The sequence below is a fragment of the Ranitomeya variabilis genome, chromosome 2, assembly GCF_051348905.1.
Source record: "Ranitomeya variabilis isolate aRanVar5 chromosome 2, aRanVar5.hap1, whole genome shotgun sequence".
Taxonomy (NCBI): domain Eukaryota; kingdom Metazoa; phylum Chordata; class Amphibia; order Anura; family Dendrobatidae; genus Ranitomeya; species Ranitomeya variabilis.
Window position 1 is genome coordinate 1105108064 of NC_135233.1, and position 17414 is coordinate 1105125477.

Below are 17414 nucleotides of genomic sequence, written 5' to 3' on the forward strand. Positions count from 1 at the left end.
CACTGTCAAAAACACACACTCTAGACAAAAGCAAATGCATGTAGAAACAAGCAAAGGGGTCAAAATGATGCTGATTACACCAACAATAGACACTTGTGATCAAAATAAAGAGAAACCGCATGCTTCTGCCCGGGATCGAACCGGAGACCTTTCGCGTGTAAAGCGAACGTGATAACCACTACACTACAGAAACGGAGCGAAAAAAGTTGCTGTGGTCAAGGCAAGGAATAAAGATCAAGGATTGAAAGTCAAAACGCATTGTTTCTGCCCAGTTTCGAACTGGGGACCTTTCGCGTGTGAGGTGAACGTGATAACCACTACACTACAGAAACTAGATAAAAGACATTACTGGGCTCATGACAAGCAATCGAGATCAAGAACTGAAAGTCAATAGCTTTGTTAACAAAGAATAATGGCATGTTTCTGCCCAGTTTCGAACTGGGGACCTTTCGCGTGTCAGGCGAACGTGATAACCACTACACTACAGAAACTCCATGCACAGCTCAAACTGTTCAAACATACCGAAATGAAATTGAAAAAAATGATCCAGCCAAACTCAACAGGTCTTCCTCTATGTCTGAACACAGGACAAAGTGCACTTTCCAACCAAGGAACCTTTCTTTTGTCAGGCTAGTGAAAAAGAGAAAAAACATGCAAACAAAACCATTTTGCAAAAAGCAATCGCATGCCTTTGTCCAAAAGCCAAAAAGAAAGAGAAAAAGCAAGTAGATGCCTGGTTTCGCACCTTGATCCTATCAGGTGTTACTTGAACTAGAAAAAGTTATACACTGTCAAAAACACACACTCTTGACAAAAGCAAACGCATGTAGAAACAAGCAAAGGGGTCAAAATGATGCTGATTACACCAACAATAGACACTAGTGATCAAAATAAAGAGAAACCGCATGCTTCTGCCCGGGATCGAACCGGAGACCTTTCGCGTGTAAAGCGAACGTGATAACCACTACACTACAGAAACGGAGCGAAAAAGGTTGCTGTGGTCAAGGCAAGGAATAAAGATCAAGGATTGAAAGTCAAAACGCATTGTTTCTGCCCAGTTTCGAACTGGGGACCTTTCGCGTGTGAGGCGAACGTGATAACCACTACACTACAGAAACTAGATAAAAGACATTACTGGGCTCATGACAAGCAATCGAGATCAAGAACTGAAAGTCAATAGCTTTGTTAACAAAGAATAATGGCATGTTTCTGCCCAGTTTCGAACTGGGGACCTTTCGCGTGTTAGGCGAACGTGATAACCACTACACTACAGAAACTCCATGCACAGCTCAAACTGTTCAAACATACCGAAATGAAATTGAAAAAAATGATCCAGCCAAACTCAACAGGTCTTCCTCTATGTCTGAACACAGGACAAAGTGCACTTTCCAACCAAGGAACCTTTCTTTTGTCAGGCTAGTGAAAAAGAGAAAAAACATGCAAACAAAACCATTTTGCAAAAAGCAATCGCATGCCTTTGTCCAAAAGCCAAAAAGAAAGAGAAAAAGCAAGTAGATGCCTGGTTTCGCACCTTGATCCTATCAGGTGTTACTTGAACTAGAAAAACTTATACACTGTCAAAAACACACACTCTAGACAAAAGCAAACGCATGTAGAAACAAGCAAAGGGGTCAAAATGATGCTGATTACACCAACAATAGACACTTGTGATCAAAATAAAGAGAAACCGCATGCTTCTGCCCGGGATCGAACCGGAGACCTTTCGCGTGTAAAGCGAACGTGATAACCACTACACTACAGAAACGGAGTGAAAAAAGTTGCTGTGGTCAAGGCAAGGAATAAAGATCAAGGATTGAAAGTCAAAACGCATTGTTTCTGCCCAGTTTTGAACTGGGGACCTTTCGCGTGTGAGGCAAACGTGATAACCACTACACTACAGAAACTAGATAAAAGACATTACTGGGCTCATGACAAGCAATCGAGATCAAGAACTGAAAGTCAATAGCTTTGTTAACAAAGAATAATGGCATGTTTCTGCCCAGTTTTGAACTGGGGACCTTTCGCGTGTTAGGCGAACGTGATAACCACTACACTACAGAAACTCCATGCACAGCTCAAACTGTTCAAACATACCGAAATGAAATTGAAAAAAATGATCCAGCCAAACTCAACAGGTCTTCCTCTATGTCTGAACACAGGACAAAGTGCACTTTCCAACCAAGGAACCTTTCTTTTGTCAGGCTAGTGAAAAAGAGAAAAAACATGCAAACAAAACCATTTTGCAAAAAGCAATCGCATGCCTTTGTCCAAAAGCCAAAAAGAAAGAGAAAAAGCAAGTAGATGCCTGGTTTCGCACCTTGATCCTATCAGGTGTTACTTGAACTAGAAAAACTTATACACTGTCAAAAACACACACTCTAGACAAAAGCAAACGCATGTAGAAACAAGCAAAGGGGTCAAAATGATGCTGATTACACCAACAATAGACACTTGTGATCAAAATAAAGAGAAACCGCATGCTTCTGCCCGGGATCGAACCGGAGACCTTTCGCGTGTAAAGCAAACGTGATAACCACTACACTACAGAAACGGAGCGAAAAAAGTTGCTGTGGTCAAGGCAAGGAATAAAGATCAAGGATTGAAAGTCAAAACGCATTGTTTCTGCCCAGTATTGAACTGGGGACCTTTCGCGTGTGAGGCGAACGTGATAACCACTACACTACAGAAACTAGATAAAAGACATTACTGGGCTCATGACAAGCAATCGAGATCAAGAACTGAAAGTCAATAGCTTTGTTAACAAAGAATAATGGCATGTTTCTGCCCAGTTTTGAACTGGGGACCTTTCGCGTGTTAGGCGAACGTGATAACCACTACACTACAGAAACTCCATGCACAGCTCAAACTGTTCAAACATACCGAAATGAAATTGAAAAAAATGATCCAGCCAAACTCAACAGGTCTTCCTCTATGTCTGAACACAGGACAAAGTGCACTTTCCAACCAAGGAACCTTTCTTTTGTCAGGCTAGTGAAAAAGAGAAAAAACATGCAAACAAAACCATTTTGCAAAAAGCAATCGCATGCCTTTGTCCAAAAGCCAAAAAGAAAGAGAAAAAGCAAGTAGATGCCTGGTTTCGCACCTTGATCCTATCAGGTGTTACTTGAACTAGAAAAACTTATACACTGTCAAAAACACACACTCTAGACAAAAGCAAACGCATGTAGAAACAAGCAAAGGGGTCAAAATGATGCTGATTACACCAACAATAGACACTTGTGATCAAAATAAAGAGAAACCGCATGCTTCTGCCCGGGATCGAACCGGAGACCTTTCGCGTGTAAAGCGAACGTGATAACCACTACACTACAGAAACGGAGCGAAAAAAGTTGCTGTGGTCAAGGCAAGGAATAAAGATCAAGGATTGAAAGTCAAAACGCATTGTTTCTGCCCAGTTTCGAACTGGGGACCTTTCGCGTGTGAGGCGAACGTGATAACCACTACACTACAGAAACTAGATAAAAGACATTACTGGGCTCATGGCAAGCAATCGAGATCAAGAACTGAAAGTCAATAGCTTTGTTAACAAAGAATAATGGCATGTTTCTGCCCAGTTTCGAACTGGGGACCTTTCGCGTGTTAGGCGAACGTGATAACCACTACACTACAGAAACTCCATGCACAGCTCAAACTGTTCAAACATACCGAAATGAAATTGAAAAAAATGATCCAGCCAAACTCAACAGGTCTTCCTCTATGTCTGAACACAGGACAAAGTGCACTTTCCAACCAAGGAACCTTTCTTTTGTCAGGCTAGTGAAAAAGAGAAAAAACATGCAAACAAAACCATTTTGCAAAAAGCAATCGCATGCCTTTGTCCAAAAGCCAAAAAGAAAGAGAAAAAGCAAGTAGATGCCTGGTTTCGCACCTTGATCCTATCAGGTGTTACTTGAACTAGAAAAACTTATACACTGTCAAAAACACACACTCTAGACAAAAGCAAACGCATGTAGAAACAAGCAAAGGGGTCAAAATGATGCTGATTACACCAACAATAGAAACTTGTGATCAAAATAAAGAGAAACCGCATGCTTCTGCCCGAGATCGAACCGGAGACCTTTCGCGTGTAAAGCGAACGTGATAACCACTACACTACAGAAACGGAGTGAAAAAAATTGCTGTGGTCAAGGCAAGGAATAAAGATCAAGGATTGAAAGTCAAAACGCATTGTTTCTGCCCAGTTTTGAACTGGGGACCTTTCGCGTGTGAGGCGAACGTGATAACCACTACACTACAGAAACTAGATAAAAGACATTACTGGGCTCATGACAAGCAATCGAGATCAAGAACTGAAAGTCAATAGCTTTGTTAACAAAGAATAATGGCATGTTTCTGCCCAGTTTCGAACTGGGGAACTTTCGCGTGTTAGGCGAACGTGATAACCACTACACTACAGAAACTCCATGCACAGCTCAAACTGTTCAAACATACCGAAATGAAATTGAAAAAAATGATCCAGCCAAACTCAACAGGTCTTCCTCTATGTCTGAACACAGGACAAAGTGCACTTTCCAACCAAGGAACCTTTCTTTTGTCAGGCTAGTGAAAAAGAGAAAAAACATGCAAACAAAACCATTTTGCAAAAAGCAATCGCATGCCTTTGTCCAAAAGCCAAAAAGAAAGAGAAAAAGCAAGTAGATGCCTGGTTTCGCTCCTTGATCCTATCAGGTGTTACTTGCACTAGAAAAACTTATACACTGTCAAAAACACACACTCTAGACAAAAGCAAACGCATGTAGAAACAAGTAAAGGGGTCAAAATGATGCTGATTACACCAACAATAGACACTTGTGATCAAAATAAAGAATAATTGTTAACCGGAGACCTTTCGCGTGTAAAGCAAACGTGATAACCACTACACTACAGAAACGGAGCGAAAAAAGTTGCTGTGGTCAAGGCAAGGAATAAAGATCAAGGATTGAAAGTCAAAACACATTGTTTCTGCCCAGTTTCGAACTGGGGACCTTTCGCGTGTGAGGCGAACGTGATAACCACTACACTACAGAAACTAGATAAAAGACATTACTGGGCTCATGACAAGCAATCGAGATCAAGAACTGAAAGTCAATAGCTTTGTTAACAAAGAATAATGGCATGTTTCTGCCCAGTTTCGAACTGGGGACCTTTCGCGTGTTAGGCGAACGTGATAACCACTACACTACAGAAACTCCATGCACAGCTCAAACTGTTCAAACATACCGAAATGAAATTGAAAAAAATGATCCAGCCAAACTCAACAGGTCTTCCTCTATGTCTGAACACAGGACAAAGTGCACTTTCCAACCAAGGAACCTTTCTTTTGTCAGGCTAGTGAAAAAGAGAAAAAACATGCAAACAAAACCATTTTGCAAAAAGCAATCGCATGCCTTTGTCCAAAAGCCAAAAAGAAAGAGAAAAAGCAAGTAGATGCCTGGTTTCGCACCTTGATCCTATCAGGTGTTACTTGAACTAGAAAAACTTATACACTGTCAAAAACACACACTCTAGACAAAAGCAAACGCATGTAGAAACAAGCAAAGGGGTCAAAATGATGCTGATTACACCAACAATAGACACTTGTGATCAAAATAAAGAGAAACCGCATGCTTCTGCCCGGGGTCGAACCGGAGACCTTTCGCGTGTAAAGCGAACGTGATAACCACTACACTACAGAAACGGAGCGAAAAAAGTTGCTGTGGTCAAGGCAAGGAATAAAGATCAAGGATTGAAAGTCAAAACCCATTGTTTCTGCCCAGTTTCGAACTGGGGACCTTTCGCGTGTGAGGCAAACGTGATAACCACTACACTACAGAAACTAGATAAAAGACTTTACTGGGCTCATGACAAGCAATCGAGATCAAGAACTGAAAGTCAATAGCTTTGTTAACAAAGAATAATGGCATGTTTCTGCCCAGTTTCGAACTGGGGACCTTTCGCGTGTTAGGCGAACGTGATAACCACTACACTACAGAAACTCCATGCACAGCTCAAACTGTTCAAACATACCGAAATGAAATTGAAAAAAATGATCCAGCCAAACTCAACAGGTCTTCCTCTATGTCTGAACACAGGACAAAGTGCACTTTCCAACCAAGGAACCTTTCTTTTGTCAGGCTAGTGAAAAAGAGAAAAAACATGCAAACAAAACCATTTTGCAAAAAGCAATCGCATGCCTTTGTCCAAAAGCCAAAAAGAAAGAGAAAAAGCAAGTAGATGCCTGGTTTCGCACCTTGATCCTATCAGGTGTTACTTGAACTAGAAAAACTTATACACTGTCAAAAACACACACTCTAGACAAAAGCAAACGCATGTAGAAACAAGCAAAGGGGTCAAAATGATGCTGATTACACCAACAATAGACACTTGTGATCAAAATAAAGAGAAACCGCATGCTTCTGCCCGGGATCGAACCGGAGACCTTTCGCGTGTAAAGCGAACGTGATAACCACTACACTACAGAAACGGAGTGAAAAAAGTTGCTGTGGTCAAGGCAAGGAATAAAGATCAAGGATTGAAAGTCAAAACGCATTGTTTCTGCCCAGTTTTGAACTGGGGACCTTTCGCGTGTGAGGCGAACGTGATAACCACTACACTACAGAAACAGAGTGAAAAAAGTTGCTGTGGTCATGGCAAGGAATAAAGATCAAGGATTGAAAGTCAAAACGCATTGTTTCTGCCCAGTTTCGAACTGGGGACCTTTCGCGTGTGAGGCGAACGTGATAACCACTACACTACAGAAACTAGATAAAAGACATTACTGGGCTCATGACAAGCAATCGAGATCAAGAACTGAAAGTCAATAGCTTTGTTAACAAAGAATAATGGCATGTTTCTGCCCAGTTTTGAACTGGGGACCTTTCGCGTGTTAGGCGAACGTGATAACCACTACACTACAGAAACTCCATGCACAGCTCAAACTGTTCAAACATACCGAAATGAAATTGAAAAAAATGATCCAGCCAAACTCAACAGGTCTTCCTCTATGTCTGAACACAGGACAAAGTGCACTTTCCAACCAAGGAACCTTTCTTTTGTCAGGCTAGTGAAAAAGAGAAAAAACATGCAAACAAAACCATTTTGCAAAAAGCAATCGCATGCCTTTGTCCAAAAGCCAAAAAGAAAGAGAAAAAGCAAGTAGATGCCTGGTTTCGCACCTTGATCCTATCAGGTGTTACTTGAACTAGAAAAACTTATACACTGTCAAAAACACACACTCTAGACAAAAGCAAACGCATGTAGAAACAAGCAAAGGGGTCAAAATGATGCTGATTACACCAACAATAGACACTTGTGATCAAAATAAAGAGAAACCGCATGCTTCTGCCCGGGATCGAACCGGAGACCTTTCGCGTGTAAAGCGAACGTGATAACCACTACACTACAGAAACGGAGCGAAAAAAGTTGCTGTGGTCAAGGCAAGGAATAAAGATCAAGGATTGAAAGTCAAAACGCATTGTTTCTGCCCAGTTTCGAACTGGGGACCTTTCGCGTGTGAGGCGAACGTGATAACCACTACACTACAGAAACTAGATAAAAGACATTACTGGGCTCATGACAAGCAATCGAGATCAAGAACTGAAAGTCAATAGCTTTGTTAACAAAGAATAATGGCATGTTTCTGCCCAGTTTCGAACTGGGGACCTTTCGCGTGTTAGGCGAACGTGATAACCACTACACTACAGAAACTCCATGCACAGCTCAAACTGTTCAAACATACCGAAATGAAATTGAAAAAAATGATCCAGCCAAACTCAACAGGTCTTCCTCTATGTCTGAACACAGGACAAAGTGCACTTTCCAACCAAGGAACCTTTCTTTTGTCAGGCTAGTGAAAAAGAGAAAAAACATGCAAACAAAACCATTTTGCAAAAAGCAATCGCATGCCTTTGTCCAAAAGCCAAAAAGAAAGAGAAAAAGCAAGTAGATGCCTGGTTTCGCACCTTGATCCTATCAGGTGTTACTTGAACTAGAAAAACTTATACACTGTCAAAAACACACACTCTAGACAAAAGCAAACGCATGTAGAAACAAGCAAAGGGGTCAAAATGATGCTGATTACACCAACAATAGACACTTGTGATCAAAATAAAGAGAAACCGCATGCTTCTGCCCGGGATCGAACCGGAGACCTTTCGCGTGTAAAGCGAACGTGATAACCACTACACTACAGAAACGGAGTGAAAAAAGTTGCTGTGGTCAAGGCAAGGAATAAAGATCAAGGATTGAAAGTCAAAACGCATTGTTTCTGCCCAGTTTTGAACTGGGGACCTTTCGCGTGTGAGGCGAACGTGATAACCACTACACTACAGAAACTAGATAAAAGACATTACTGGGCTCATGACAAGCAATCGAGATCAAGAACTGAAAGTCAATAGCTTTGTTAACAAAGAATAATGGCATGTTTCTGCCCAGTTTCGAACTGGGGACCTTTCGCGTGTTAGGCGAACGTGATAACCACTACACTACAGAAACTCCATGCACAGCTCAAACTGTTCAAACATACCGAAATGAAATTGAAAAAAATGATCCAGCCAAACTCAACAGGTCTTCCTCTATGTCTGAACACAGGACAAAGTGCACTTTCCAACCAAGGAACCTTTCTTTTGTCAGGCTAGTGAAAAAGAGAAAAAACATGCAAACAAAACCATTTTGCAAAAAGCAATCGCATGCCTTTGTCCAAAAGCCAAAAAGAAAGAGAAAAAGCAAGTAGATGCCTGGTTTTGCTCCTTGATCCTATCAGGTGTTACTTGAACTAGAAAAACTTATACACTGTCAAAAACACACACTCTAGACAAAAGCAAACGCATGTAGAAACAAGCAAAGGGGTCAAAATGATGCTGATTACACCAACAATAGACACTTGTGATCAAAATAAAGAATAATTGTTAACCGGAGACCTTTCGCGTGTAAAGCAAACGTGATAACCACTACACTACAGAAACGGAGCGAAAAAAGTTGCTGTGGTCAAGGCAAGGAATAAAGATCAAGGATTGAAAGTCAAAACACATTGTTTCTGCCCAGTTTCGAACTGGGGACCTTTCGCGTGTGAGGCGAACGTGATAACCACTACACTACAGAAACTAGATAAAAGACATTACTGGGCTCATGACAAGCAATCGAGATCAAGAACTGAAAGTCAATAGCTTTGTTAACAAAGAATAATGGCATGTTTCTGCCCAGTTTCGAACTGGGGACCTTTCGCGTGTTAGGCGAACGTGATAACCACTACACTACAGAAACTCCATGCACAGCTCAAACTGTTCAAACATACCGAAATGAAATTGAAAAAAATGATCCAGCCAAACTCAACAGGTCTTCCTCTATGTCTGAACACAGGACAAAGTGCACTTTCCAACCAAGGAACCTTTCTTTTGTCAGGCTAGTGAAAAAGAGAAAAAACATGCAAACAAAACCATTTTGCAAAAAGCAATCGCATGCCTTTGTCCAAAAGCCAAAAAGAAAGAGAAAAAGCAAGTAGATGCCTGGTTTCGCACCTTGATCCTATCAGGTGTTACTTGAACTAGAAAAACTTATACACTGTCAAAAACACACACTCTAGACAAAAGCAAACGCATGTAGAAACAAGCAAAGGGGTCAAAATGATGCTGATTACACCAACAATAGACACTTGTGATCAAAATAAAGAGAAACCGCATGCTTCTGCCCGGGATCGAACCGGAGACCTTTCACGTGTAAAGCGAACGTGATAACCACTACACTACAGAAACGGAGCGAAAAAAGTTGCTGTGGTCAAGGCAAGGAATAAAGATCAAGGATTGAAAGTCAAAACCCATTGTTTCTGCCCAGTTTCGAACTGGGGACCTTTCGCGTGTGAGGCGAACGTGATAACCACTACACTACAGAAACTAGATAAAAGACTTTACTGGGCTCATGACAAGCAATCGAGATCAAGAACTGAAAGTCAATAGCTTTGTTAACAAAGAATAATGGCATGTTTCTGCCCAGTTTCGAACTGGGGACCTTTCGCGTGTTAGGCGAACGTGATAACCACTACACTACAGAAACTCCATGCACAGCTCAAACTGTTCAAACATACCGAAATGAAATTGAAAAAAATGATCCAGCCAAACTCAACAGGTCTTCCTCTATGTCTGAACACAGGACAAAGTGCACTTTCCAACCAAGGAACCTTTCTTTTGTCAGGCTAGTGAAAAAGAGAAAAAACATGCAAACAAAACCATTTTGCAAAAAGCAATCGCATGCCTTTGTCCAAAAGCCAAAAAGAAAGAGAAAAAGCAAGTAGATGCCTGGTTTCGCACCTTGATCCTATCAGGTGTTACTTGAACTAGAAAAACTTATACACTGTCAAAAACACACACTCTAGACAAAAGCAAACGCATGTAGAAACAAGCAAAGGGGTCAAAATGATGCTGATTACACCAACAATAGACACTTGTGATCAAAATAAAGAGAAACCGCATGCTTCTGCCCGGGATCGAAACGGAGACCTTTCGCGTGTAAAGCGAACGTGATAACCACTACACTACAGAAACGGAGTGAAAAAAGTTGCTGTGGTCAAGGCAAGGAATAAAGATCAAGGATTGAAAGTCAAAACGCATTGTTTCTGCCCAGTTTTGAACTGGGGACCTTTCGCGTGTGAGGCGAACGTGATAACCACTACACTACAGAAACTAGATAAAAGACATTACTGGGCTCATGACAAGCAATCGAGATCAAGAACTGAAAGTCAATAGCTTTGTTAACAAAGAATAATGGCATGTTTCTGCCCAGTTTCGAACTGGGGACCTTTCGCGTGTTAGGCGAACGTGATAACCACTACACTACAGAAACTCCATGCACAGCTCAAACTGTTCAAACATACCGAAATGAAATTGAAAAAAATGATACAGCCAAACTCAACAGGTCTTCCTCTATGTCTGAACACAGGACAAAGTGCACTTTCCAACCAAGGAACCTTTCTTTTGTCAGGCTAGTGAAAAAGAGAAAAAACATGCAAACAAAACCATTTTGCAAAAAGGAATCGCATGCCTTTGTCCAAAAGCCAAAAAGAAAGAGAAAAAGCAAGAAGATGCCTGGTTTCGCACCTTGATCCTATCAGGTGTTACTTGAACTAGAAAAACTTATACACTGTCAAAAACACACACTCTAGACAAAAGCAAACGCATGTAGAAACAAGCAAAGGGGTCAAAATGATGCTGATTACACCAACAATAGACACTTGTGATCAAAATAAAGAGAAACCGCATGCTTCTGCCCGGGATCGAACCGGAGACCTTTCGCGTGTAAAGCGAACGTGATAACCACTACACTACAGAAACGGAGTGAAAAAAGTTGCTGTGGTCAAGGCAAGGAATAAAGATCAAGGATTGAAAGTCAAAACACATTGTTTCTGCCCAGTTTTGAACTGGGGACCTTTCGCGTGTGAGGCGAACGTGATAACCACTACACTACAGAAACTAGATAAAAGACATTACTGGGCTCATGACAAGCAATCGAGATCAAGAACTGAAAGTCAATAGCTTTGTTAACAAAGAATAATGGCATGTTTCTGCCCAGTTTTGAACTGGGGACCTTTCGCGTGTTAGGCGAACGTGATAACCACTACACTACAGAAACTCCATGCACAGCTCAAACTGTTCAAACATACCGAAATGAAATTGAAAAAAATGATCCAGCCAAACTCAACAGGTCTTCCTCTATGTCTGAACACAGGACAAAGTGCACTTTCCAACCAAGGAACCTTTCTTTTGTCAGGCTAGTGAAAAAGAGAAAAAACATGCAAACAAAACCATTTTGCAAAAAGCAATCGCATGCCTTTGTCCAAAAGCCAAAAAGAAAGAGAAAAAGCAAGTAGATGCCTGGTTTCGCACCTTGATCCTATCAGGTGTTACTTGAACTAGAAAAACTTATACACTGTCAAAAACACACACTCTAGACAAAAGCAAACGCATGTAGAAACAAGCAAAGGGGTCAAAATGATGCTGATTACACCAACAATAGACACTTGTGATCAAAATAAAGAGAAACCGCATGCTTCTGCCCGGGATCGAACCGGAGACCTTTCGCGTGTAAAGCGAACGTGATAACCACTACACTACAGAAACGGAGTGAAAAAAGTTGCTGTGGTCAAGGCAAGGAATAAAGATCAAGGATTGAAAGTCAAAACGCATTGTTTCTGCCCAGTTTTGAACTGGGGACCTTTCGCGTGTGAGGCGAACGTGATAACCACTACACTACAGAAACTAGATAAAAGACATTACTGGGCTCATGACAAGCAATCGAGATCAAGAACTGAAAGTCAATAGCTTTGTTAACAAAGAATAATGGCATGTTTCTGCCCAGTTTCGAACTGGGGACCTTTCGCGTGTTAGGCGAACGTGATAACCACTACACTACAGAAACTCCATGCACAGCTCAAACTGTTCAAACATACCGAAATGAAATTGAAAAAAATGATCCAGCCAAACTCAACAGGTCTTCCTCTATGTCTGAACACAGGACAAAGTGCACTTTCCAACCAAGGAACCTTTCTTTTGTCAGGCTAGTGAAAAAGAGAAAAAACATGCAAACAAAACCATTTTGCAAAAAGCAATCGCATGCCTTTGTCCAAAAGCCAAAAAGAAAGAGAAAAAGCAAGTAGATGCCTGGTTTTGCTCCTTGATCCTATCAGGTGTTACTTGAACTAGAAAAACTTATACACTGTCAAAAACACACACTCTAGACAAAAGCAAACGCATGTAGAAACAAGCAAAGGGGTCAAAATGATGCTGATTACACCAACAATAGACACTTGTGATCAAAATAAAGAATAATTGTTAACCGGAGACCTTTCGCGTGTAAAGCAAACGTGATAACCACTACACTACAGAAACGGAGCGAAAAAAGTTGCTGTGGTCAAGGCAAGGAATAAAGATCAAGGATTGAAAGTCAAAACACATTGTTTCTGCCCAGTTTCGAACTGGGGACCTTTCGCGTGTGAGGCGAACGTGATAACCACTACACTACAGAAACTAGATAAAAGACATTACTGGGCTCATGACAAGCAATCGAGATCAAGAACTGAAAGTCAATAGCTTTGTTAACAAAGAATAATGGCATGTTTCTGCCCAGTTTCGAACTGGGGACCTTTCGCGTGTTAGGCGAACGTGATAACCACTACACTACAGAAACTCCATGCACAGCTCAAACTGTTCAAACATACCGAAATGAAATTGAAAAAAATGATCCAGCCAAACTCAACAGGTCTTCCTCTATGTCTGAACACAGGACAAAGTGCACTTTCCAACCAAGGAACCTTTCTTTTGTCAGGCTAGTGAAAAAGAGAAAAAACATGCAAACAAAACCATTTTGCAAAAAGCAATCGCATGCCTTTGTCCAAAAGCCAAAAAGAAAGAGAAAAAGCAAGTAGATGCCTGGTTTCGCACCTTGATCCTATCAGGTGTTACTTGAACTAGAAAAACTTATACACTGTCAAAAACACACACTCTAGACAAAAGCAAACGCATGTAGAAACAAGCAAAGGGGTCAAAATGATGCTGATTACACCAACAATAGACACTTGTGATCAAAATAAAGAGAAACCGCATGCTTCTGCCCAGGATCGAACCGGAGACCTTTCACGTGTAAAGCGAACGTGATAACCACTACACTACAGAAACGGAGCGAAAAAAGTTGCTGTGGTCAAGGCAAGGAATAAAGATCAAGGATTGAAAGTCAAAACCCATTGTTTCTGCCCAGTTTCGAACTGGGGACCTTTCGCGTGTGAGGCGAACGTGATAACCACTACACTACAGAAACTAGATAAAAGACTTTACTGGGCTCATGACAAGCAATCGAGATCAAGAACTGAAAGTCAATAGCTTTGTTAACAAAGAATAATGGCATGTTTCTGCCCAGTTTCGAACTGGGGACCTTTCGCGTGTTAGGCGAACGTGATAACCACTACACTACAGAAACTCCATGCACAGCTCAAACTGTTCAAACATACCGAAATGAAATTGAAAAAAATGATCCAGCCAAACTCAACAGGTCTTCCTCTATGTCTGAACACAGGACAAAGTGCACTTTCCAACCAAGGAACCTTTCTTTTGTCAGGCTAGTGAAAAAGAGAAAAAACATGCAAACAAAACCATTTTGCAAAAAGCAATCGCATGCCTTTGTCCAAAAGCCAAAAAGAAAGAGAAAAAGCAAGTAGATGCCTGGTTTCGCACCTTGATCCTATCAGGTGTTACTTGAACTAGAAAAACTTATACACTGTCAAAAACACACACTCTAGACAAAAGCAAACGCATGTAGAAACAAGCAAAGGGGTCAAAATGATGCTGATTACACCAACAATAGACACTTGTGATCAAAATAAAGAGAAACCGCATGCTTCTGCCCGGGATCGAACCGGAGACCTTTCGCGTGTAAAGCGAACGTGATAACCACTACACTACAGAAACGGAGTGAAAAAAGTTGCTGTGGTCAAGGCAAGGAATAAAGATCAAGGATTGAAAGTCAAAACGCATTGTTTCTGCCCAGTTTTGAACTGGGGACCTTTCGCGTGTGAGGCGAACGTGATAACCACTACACTACAGAAACTAGATAAAAGACATTACTGGGCTCATGACAAGCAATCGAGATCAAGAACTGAAAGTCAATAGCTTTGTTAACAAAGAATAATGGCATGTTTCTGCCCAGTTTCGAACTGGGGACCTTTCGCGTGTTAGGCGAACGTGATAACCACTACACTACAGAAACTCCATGCACAGCTCAAACTGTTCAAACATACCGAAATGAAATTGAAAAAAATGATCCAGCCAAACTCAACAGGTCTTCCTCTATGTCTGAACACAGGACAAAGTGCACTTTCCAACCAAGGAACCTTTCTTTTGTCAGGCTAGTGAAAAAGAGAAAAAACATGCAAACAAAACCATTTTGCAAAAAGCAATCGCATGCCTTTGTCCAAAAGCCAAAAAGAAAGAGAAAAAGCAAGTAGATGCCTGGTTTCGCTCCTTGATCCTATCAGGTGTTACTTGAACTAGAAAAACTTATACACTGTCAAAAACACACACTCTAGACAAAAGCAAACGCATGTAGAAACAAGCAAAGGGGTCAAAATGATGCTGATTACACCAACAATAGACACTTGTGATCAAAATAAAGAATAATTGTTAACCGGAGACCTTTCGCGTGTAAAGCAAACGTGATAACCACTACACTACAGAAACGGAGCGAAAAAAGTTGCTGTGGTCAAGGCAAGGAATAAAGATCAAGGATTGAAAGTCAAAACACATTGTTTCTGCCCAGTTTCGAACTGGGGACCTTTCGCGTGTGAGGCGAACGTGATAACCACTACACTACAGAAACTAGATAAAAGACATTACTGGGCTCATGACAAGCAATCGAGATCAAGAACTGAAAGTCAATAGCTTTGTTAACAAAGAATAATGGCATGTTTCTGCCCAGTTTCGAACTGGGGACCTTTCGCGTGTTAGGCGAACGTGATAACCACTACACTACAGAAACTCCATGCACAGCTCAAACTGTTCAAACATACCGAAATGAAATTGAAAAAAATGATCCAGCCAAACTCAACAGGTCTTCCTCTATGTCTGAACACAGGACAAAGTGCACTTTCCAACCAAGGAACCTTTCTTTTGTCAGGCTAGTGAAAAAGAGAAAAAACATGCAAACAAAACCATTTTGCAAAAAGCAATCGCATGCCTTTGTCCAAAAGCCAAAAAGAAAGAGAAAAAGCAAGTAGATGCCTGGTTTCGCACCTTGATCCTATCAGGTGTTACTTGAACTAGAAAAACTTATACACTGTCAAAAACACACACTCTAGACAAAAGCAAACGCATGTAGAAACAAGCAAAGGGGTCAAAATGATGCTGATTACACCAACAATAGACACTTGTGATCAAAATAAAGAGAAACCGCATGCTTCTGCCCGGGATCGAACCGGAGACCTTTCGCGTGTAAAGCGAACGTGATAACCACTACACTACAGAAACGGAGCGAAAAAAGTTGCTGTGGTCAAGGCAAGGAATAAAGATCAAGGATTGAAAGTCAAAACCCATTGTTTCTGCCCAGTTTCGAACTGGGGACCTTTCGCGTGTGAGGCGAACGTGATAACCACTACACTACAGAAACTAGATAAAAGACATTACTGGGCTCATGACAAGCAATCGAGATCAAGAACTGAAAGTCAATAGCTTTGTTAACAAAGAATAATGGCATGTTTCTGCCCAGTTTTGAACTGGGGACCTTTCGCGTGTTAGGCGAACGTGATAACCACTACACTACAGAAACTCCATGCACAGCTCAAACTGTTCAAACATACCGAAATGAAATTGAAAAAAATGATCCAGCCAAACTCAACAGGTCTTCCTCTATGTCTGAACACAGGACAAAGTGCACTTTCCAACCAAGGAACCTTTCTTTTGTCAGGCTAGTGAAAAAGAGAAAAAACATGCAAACAAAACCATTTTGCAAAAAGCAATCGCATGCCTTTGTCCAAAAGCCAAAAAGAAAGAGAAAAAGCAAGTAGATGCCTGGTTTCGCACCTTGATCCTATCAGGTGTTACTTGAACTAGAAAAAGTTATACACTGTCAAAAACACACACTCTTGACAAAAGCAAACGCATGTAGAAACAAGCAAAGGGGTCAAAATGATGCTGATTACACCAACAATAGACACTAGTGATCAAAATAAAGAGAAACCGCATGCTTCTGCCCGGGATCGAACCGGAGACCTTTCGCGTGTAAAGCGAACGTGATAACCACTACACTACAGAAACGGAGCGAAAAAGGTTGCTGTGGTCAAGGCAAGGAATAAAGATCAAGGATTGAAAGTCAAAACGCATTGTTTCTGCCCAGTTTCGAACTGGGGACCTTTCGCGTGTGAGGCGAACGTGATAACCACTACACTACAGAAACTAGATAAAAGACATTACTGGGCTCATGACAAGCAATCGAGATCAAGAACTGAAAGTCAATAGCTTTGTTAACAAAGAATAATGGCATGTTTCTGCCCAGTTTCGAACTGGGGACCTTTCGCGTGTTAGGCGAACGTGATAACCACTACACTACAGAAACTCCATGCACAGCTCAAACTGTTCAAACATACCGAAATGAAATTGAAAAAAATGATCCAGCCAAACTCAACAGGTCTTCCTCTATGTCTGAACACAGGACAAAGTGCACTTTCCAACCAAGGAACCTTTCTTTTGTCAGGCTAGTGAAAAAGAGAAAAAACATGCAAACAAAACCATTTTGCAAAAAGGAATCGCATGCCTTTGTCCAAAAGCCAAAAAGAAAGAGAAAAAGCAAGAAGATGCCTGGTTTCGCACCTTGATCCTATCAGGTGTTACTTGAACTAGAAAAACTTATACACTGTCAAAAACACACACTCTAGACAAAAGCAAACGCATGTAGAAACAAGCAAA

The 17414-nt window shown here is 41.2% G+C and overlaps 52 non-coding genes across 52 annotated transcripts; all 52 read right to left on the reverse strand.

The window, feature by feature from the left end:
- Positions 1 to 120: 120 nt before the first annotated feature.
- TRNAV-UAC (transfer RNA valine (anticodon UAC)) lies at positions 121 to 193 on the reverse strand. Its single transcript has one exon. It is a non-coding gene; the product is annotated as a tRNA-Val (tRNA).
- Positions 194 to 418: 225 nt separating this feature from the next.
- On the reverse strand, positions 419 to 491 carry TRNAV-GAC (transfer RNA valine (anticodon GAC)). Its single transcript has one exon. It is a non-coding gene; the product is annotated as a tRNA-Val (tRNA).
- Positions 492 to 906: 415 nt separating this feature from the next.
- On the reverse strand, positions 907 to 979 carry TRNAV-UAC (transfer RNA valine (anticodon UAC)). Its single transcript has one exon. It is a non-coding gene; the product is annotated as a tRNA-Val (tRNA).
- A 66-nt stretch (positions 980 to 1045) lies between these two features.
- TRNAV-CAC (transfer RNA valine (anticodon CAC)) lies at positions 1046 to 1118 on the reverse strand. The gene has a single exon. It is a non-coding gene; the product is annotated as a tRNA-Val (tRNA).
- An 86-nt stretch (positions 1119 to 1204) lies between these two features.
- On the reverse strand, positions 1205 to 1277 carry TRNAV-AAC (transfer RNA valine (anticodon AAC)). Its single transcript has one exon. It is a non-coding gene; the product is annotated as a tRNA-Val (tRNA).
- A 415-nt stretch (positions 1278 to 1692) lies between these two features.
- On the reverse strand, positions 1693 to 1765 carry TRNAV-UAC (transfer RNA valine (anticodon UAC)). The gene has a single exon. It is a non-coding gene; the product is annotated as a tRNA-Val (tRNA).
- A 225-nt stretch (positions 1766 to 1990) lies between these two features.
- TRNAV-AAC (transfer RNA valine (anticodon AAC)) lies at positions 1991 to 2063 on the reverse strand. The gene has a single exon. It is a non-coding gene; the product is annotated as a tRNA-Val (tRNA).
- A 554-nt stretch (positions 2064 to 2617) lies between these two features.
- On the reverse strand, positions 2618 to 2690 carry TRNAV-CAC (transfer RNA valine (anticodon CAC)). Its single transcript has one exon. It is a non-coding gene; the product is annotated as a tRNA-Val (tRNA).
- An 86-nt stretch (positions 2691 to 2776) lies between these two features.
- Positions 2777 to 2849, reverse strand: TRNAV-AAC (transfer RNA valine (anticodon AAC)). The gene has a single exon. It is a non-coding gene; the product is annotated as a tRNA-Val (tRNA).
- Positions 2850 to 3264: 415 nt separating this feature from the next.
- Positions 3265 to 3337, reverse strand: TRNAV-UAC (transfer RNA valine (anticodon UAC)). Its single transcript has one exon. It is a non-coding gene; the product is annotated as a tRNA-Val (tRNA).
- A 66-nt stretch (positions 3338 to 3403) lies between these two features.
- TRNAV-CAC (transfer RNA valine (anticodon CAC)) lies at positions 3404 to 3476 on the reverse strand. Its single transcript has one exon. It is a non-coding gene; the product is annotated as a tRNA-Val (tRNA).
- Positions 3477 to 3562: 86 nt separating this feature from the next.
- TRNAV-AAC (transfer RNA valine (anticodon AAC)) lies at positions 3563 to 3635 on the reverse strand. The gene has a single exon. It is a non-coding gene; the product is annotated as a tRNA-Val (tRNA).
- A 554-nt stretch (positions 3636 to 4189) lies between these two features.
- On the reverse strand, positions 4190 to 4262 carry TRNAV-CAC (transfer RNA valine (anticodon CAC)). The gene has a single exon. It is a non-coding gene; the product is annotated as a tRNA-Val (tRNA).
- A 695-nt stretch (positions 4263 to 4957) lies between these two features.
- Positions 4958 to 5030, reverse strand: TRNAV-CAC (transfer RNA valine (anticodon CAC)). Its single transcript has one exon. It is a non-coding gene; the product is annotated as a tRNA-Val (tRNA).
- Positions 5031 to 5116: 86 nt separating this feature from the next.
- Positions 5117 to 5189, reverse strand: TRNAV-AAC (transfer RNA valine (anticodon AAC)). Its single transcript has one exon. It is a non-coding gene; the product is annotated as a tRNA-Val (tRNA).
- A 415-nt stretch (positions 5190 to 5604) lies between these two features.
- TRNAV-UAC (transfer RNA valine (anticodon UAC)) lies at positions 5605 to 5677 on the reverse strand. Its single transcript has one exon. It is a non-coding gene; the product is annotated as a tRNA-Val (tRNA).
- A 225-nt stretch (positions 5678 to 5902) lies between these two features.
- Positions 5903 to 5975, reverse strand: TRNAV-AAC (transfer RNA valine (anticodon AAC)). The gene has a single exon. It is a non-coding gene; the product is annotated as a tRNA-Val (tRNA).
- A 415-nt stretch (positions 5976 to 6390) lies between these two features.
- TRNAV-UAC (transfer RNA valine (anticodon UAC)) lies at positions 6391 to 6463 on the reverse strand. Its single transcript has one exon. It is a non-coding gene; the product is annotated as a tRNA-Val (tRNA).
- A 66-nt stretch (positions 6464 to 6529) lies between these two features.
- TRNAV-CAC (transfer RNA valine (anticodon CAC)) lies at positions 6530 to 6602 on the reverse strand. The gene has a single exon. It is a non-coding gene; the product is annotated as a tRNA-Val (tRNA).
- Positions 6603 to 6668: 66 nt separating this feature from the next.
- Positions 6669 to 6741, reverse strand: TRNAV-CAC (transfer RNA valine (anticodon CAC)). Its single transcript has one exon. It is a non-coding gene; the product is annotated as a tRNA-Val (tRNA).
- A 574-nt stretch (positions 6742 to 7315) lies between these two features.
- On the reverse strand, positions 7316 to 7388 carry TRNAV-UAC (transfer RNA valine (anticodon UAC)). The gene has a single exon. It is a non-coding gene; the product is annotated as a tRNA-Val (tRNA).
- Positions 7389 to 7454: 66 nt separating this feature from the next.
- On the reverse strand, positions 7455 to 7527 carry TRNAV-CAC (transfer RNA valine (anticodon CAC)). The gene has a single exon. It is a non-coding gene; the product is annotated as a tRNA-Val (tRNA).
- An 86-nt stretch (positions 7528 to 7613) lies between these two features.
- On the reverse strand, positions 7614 to 7686 carry TRNAV-AAC (transfer RNA valine (anticodon AAC)). The gene has a single exon. It is a non-coding gene; the product is annotated as a tRNA-Val (tRNA).
- Positions 7687 to 8101: 415 nt separating this feature from the next.
- TRNAV-UAC (transfer RNA valine (anticodon UAC)) lies at positions 8102 to 8174 on the reverse strand. Its single transcript has one exon. It is a non-coding gene; the product is annotated as a tRNA-Val (tRNA).
- Positions 8175 to 8240: 66 nt separating this feature from the next.
- On the reverse strand, positions 8241 to 8313 carry TRNAV-CAC (transfer RNA valine (anticodon CAC)). The gene has a single exon. It is a non-coding gene; the product is annotated as a tRNA-Val (tRNA).
- An 86-nt stretch (positions 8314 to 8399) lies between these two features.
- Positions 8400 to 8472, reverse strand: TRNAV-AAC (transfer RNA valine (anticodon AAC)). The gene has a single exon. It is a non-coding gene; the product is annotated as a tRNA-Val (tRNA).
- Positions 8473 to 9008: 536 nt separating this feature from the next.
- TRNAV-CAC (transfer RNA valine (anticodon CAC)) lies at positions 9009 to 9081 on the reverse strand. The gene has a single exon. It is a non-coding gene; the product is annotated as a tRNA-Val (tRNA).
- Positions 9082 to 9167: 86 nt separating this feature from the next.
- On the reverse strand, positions 9168 to 9240 carry TRNAV-AAC (transfer RNA valine (anticodon AAC)). Its single transcript has one exon. It is a non-coding gene; the product is annotated as a tRNA-Val (tRNA).
- Positions 9241 to 9655: 415 nt separating this feature from the next.
- Positions 9656 to 9728, reverse strand: TRNAV-UAC (transfer RNA valine (anticodon UAC)). Its single transcript has one exon. It is a non-coding gene; the product is annotated as a tRNA-Val (tRNA).
- A 66-nt stretch (positions 9729 to 9794) lies between these two features.
- TRNAV-CAC (transfer RNA valine (anticodon CAC)) lies at positions 9795 to 9867 on the reverse strand. Its single transcript has one exon. It is a non-coding gene; the product is annotated as a tRNA-Val (tRNA).
- Positions 9868 to 9953: 86 nt separating this feature from the next.
- Positions 9954 to 10026, reverse strand: TRNAV-AAC (transfer RNA valine (anticodon AAC)). Its single transcript has one exon. It is a non-coding gene; the product is annotated as a tRNA-Val (tRNA).
- A 554-nt stretch (positions 10027 to 10580) lies between these two features.
- On the reverse strand, positions 10581 to 10653 carry TRNAV-CAC (transfer RNA valine (anticodon CAC)). The gene has a single exon. It is a non-coding gene; the product is annotated as a tRNA-Val (tRNA).
- Positions 10654 to 10739: 86 nt separating this feature from the next.
- TRNAV-AAC (transfer RNA valine (anticodon AAC)) lies at positions 10740 to 10812 on the reverse strand. The gene has a single exon. It is a non-coding gene; the product is annotated as a tRNA-Val (tRNA).
- A 415-nt stretch (positions 10813 to 11227) lies between these two features.
- Positions 11228 to 11300, reverse strand: TRNAV-UAC (transfer RNA valine (anticodon UAC)). The gene has a single exon. It is a non-coding gene; the product is annotated as a tRNA-Val (tRNA).
- Positions 11301 to 11366: 66 nt separating this feature from the next.
- On the reverse strand, positions 11367 to 11439 carry TRNAV-CAC (transfer RNA valine (anticodon CAC)). Its single transcript has one exon. It is a non-coding gene; the product is annotated as a tRNA-Val (tRNA).
- A 574-nt stretch (positions 11440 to 12013) lies between these two features.
- Positions 12014 to 12086, reverse strand: TRNAV-UAC (transfer RNA valine (anticodon UAC)). Its single transcript has one exon. It is a non-coding gene; the product is annotated as a tRNA-Val (tRNA).
- A 66-nt stretch (positions 12087 to 12152) lies between these two features.
- TRNAV-CAC (transfer RNA valine (anticodon CAC)) lies at positions 12153 to 12225 on the reverse strand. Its single transcript has one exon. It is a non-coding gene; the product is annotated as a tRNA-Val (tRNA).
- An 86-nt stretch (positions 12226 to 12311) lies between these two features.
- TRNAV-AAC (transfer RNA valine (anticodon AAC)) lies at positions 12312 to 12384 on the reverse strand. The gene has a single exon. It is a non-coding gene; the product is annotated as a tRNA-Val (tRNA).
- A 536-nt stretch (positions 12385 to 12920) lies between these two features.
- On the reverse strand, positions 12921 to 12993 carry TRNAV-CAC (transfer RNA valine (anticodon CAC)). The gene has a single exon. It is a non-coding gene; the product is annotated as a tRNA-Val (tRNA).
- An 86-nt stretch (positions 12994 to 13079) lies between these two features.
- Positions 13080 to 13152, reverse strand: TRNAV-AAC (transfer RNA valine (anticodon AAC)). The gene has a single exon. It is a non-coding gene; the product is annotated as a tRNA-Val (tRNA).
- Positions 13153 to 13706: 554 nt separating this feature from the next.
- TRNAV-CAC (transfer RNA valine (anticodon CAC)) lies at positions 13707 to 13779 on the reverse strand. The gene has a single exon. It is a non-coding gene; the product is annotated as a tRNA-Val (tRNA).
- An 86-nt stretch (positions 13780 to 13865) lies between these two features.
- TRNAV-AAC (transfer RNA valine (anticodon AAC)) lies at positions 13866 to 13938 on the reverse strand. Its single transcript has one exon. It is a non-coding gene; the product is annotated as a tRNA-Val (tRNA).
- A 415-nt stretch (positions 13939 to 14353) lies between these two features.
- TRNAV-UAC (transfer RNA valine (anticodon UAC)) lies at positions 14354 to 14426 on the reverse strand. Its single transcript has one exon. It is a non-coding gene; the product is annotated as a tRNA-Val (tRNA).
- A 66-nt stretch (positions 14427 to 14492) lies between these two features.
- On the reverse strand, positions 14493 to 14565 carry TRNAV-CAC (transfer RNA valine (anticodon CAC)). The gene has a single exon. It is a non-coding gene; the product is annotated as a tRNA-Val (tRNA).
- An 86-nt stretch (positions 14566 to 14651) lies between these two features.
- On the reverse strand, positions 14652 to 14724 carry TRNAV-AAC (transfer RNA valine (anticodon AAC)). The gene has a single exon. It is a non-coding gene; the product is annotated as a tRNA-Val (tRNA).
- A 536-nt stretch (positions 14725 to 15260) lies between these two features.
- On the reverse strand, positions 15261 to 15333 carry TRNAV-CAC (transfer RNA valine (anticodon CAC)). The gene has a single exon. It is a non-coding gene; the product is annotated as a tRNA-Val (tRNA).
- Positions 15334 to 15419: 86 nt separating this feature from the next.
- Positions 15420 to 15492, reverse strand: TRNAV-AAC (transfer RNA valine (anticodon AAC)). Its single transcript has one exon. It is a non-coding gene; the product is annotated as a tRNA-Val (tRNA).
- Positions 15493 to 15907: 415 nt separating this feature from the next.
- TRNAV-UAC (transfer RNA valine (anticodon UAC)) lies at positions 15908 to 15980 on the reverse strand. Its single transcript has one exon. It is a non-coding gene; the product is annotated as a tRNA-Val (tRNA).
- A 66-nt stretch (positions 15981 to 16046) lies between these two features.
- Positions 16047 to 16119, reverse strand: TRNAV-CAC (transfer RNA valine (anticodon CAC)). Its single transcript has one exon. It is a non-coding gene; the product is annotated as a tRNA-Val (tRNA).
- A 574-nt stretch (positions 16120 to 16693) lies between these two features.
- Positions 16694 to 16766, reverse strand: TRNAV-UAC (transfer RNA valine (anticodon UAC)). Its single transcript has one exon. It is a non-coding gene; the product is annotated as a tRNA-Val (tRNA).
- Positions 16767 to 16832: 66 nt separating this feature from the next.
- On the reverse strand, positions 16833 to 16905 carry TRNAV-CAC (transfer RNA valine (anticodon CAC)). The gene has a single exon. It is a non-coding gene; the product is annotated as a tRNA-Val (tRNA).
- Positions 16906 to 16991: 86 nt separating this feature from the next.
- On the reverse strand, positions 16992 to 17064 carry TRNAV-AAC (transfer RNA valine (anticodon AAC)). Its single transcript has one exon. It is a non-coding gene; the product is annotated as a tRNA-Val (tRNA).
- Positions 17065 to 17414: the final 350 nt, after the last annotated feature.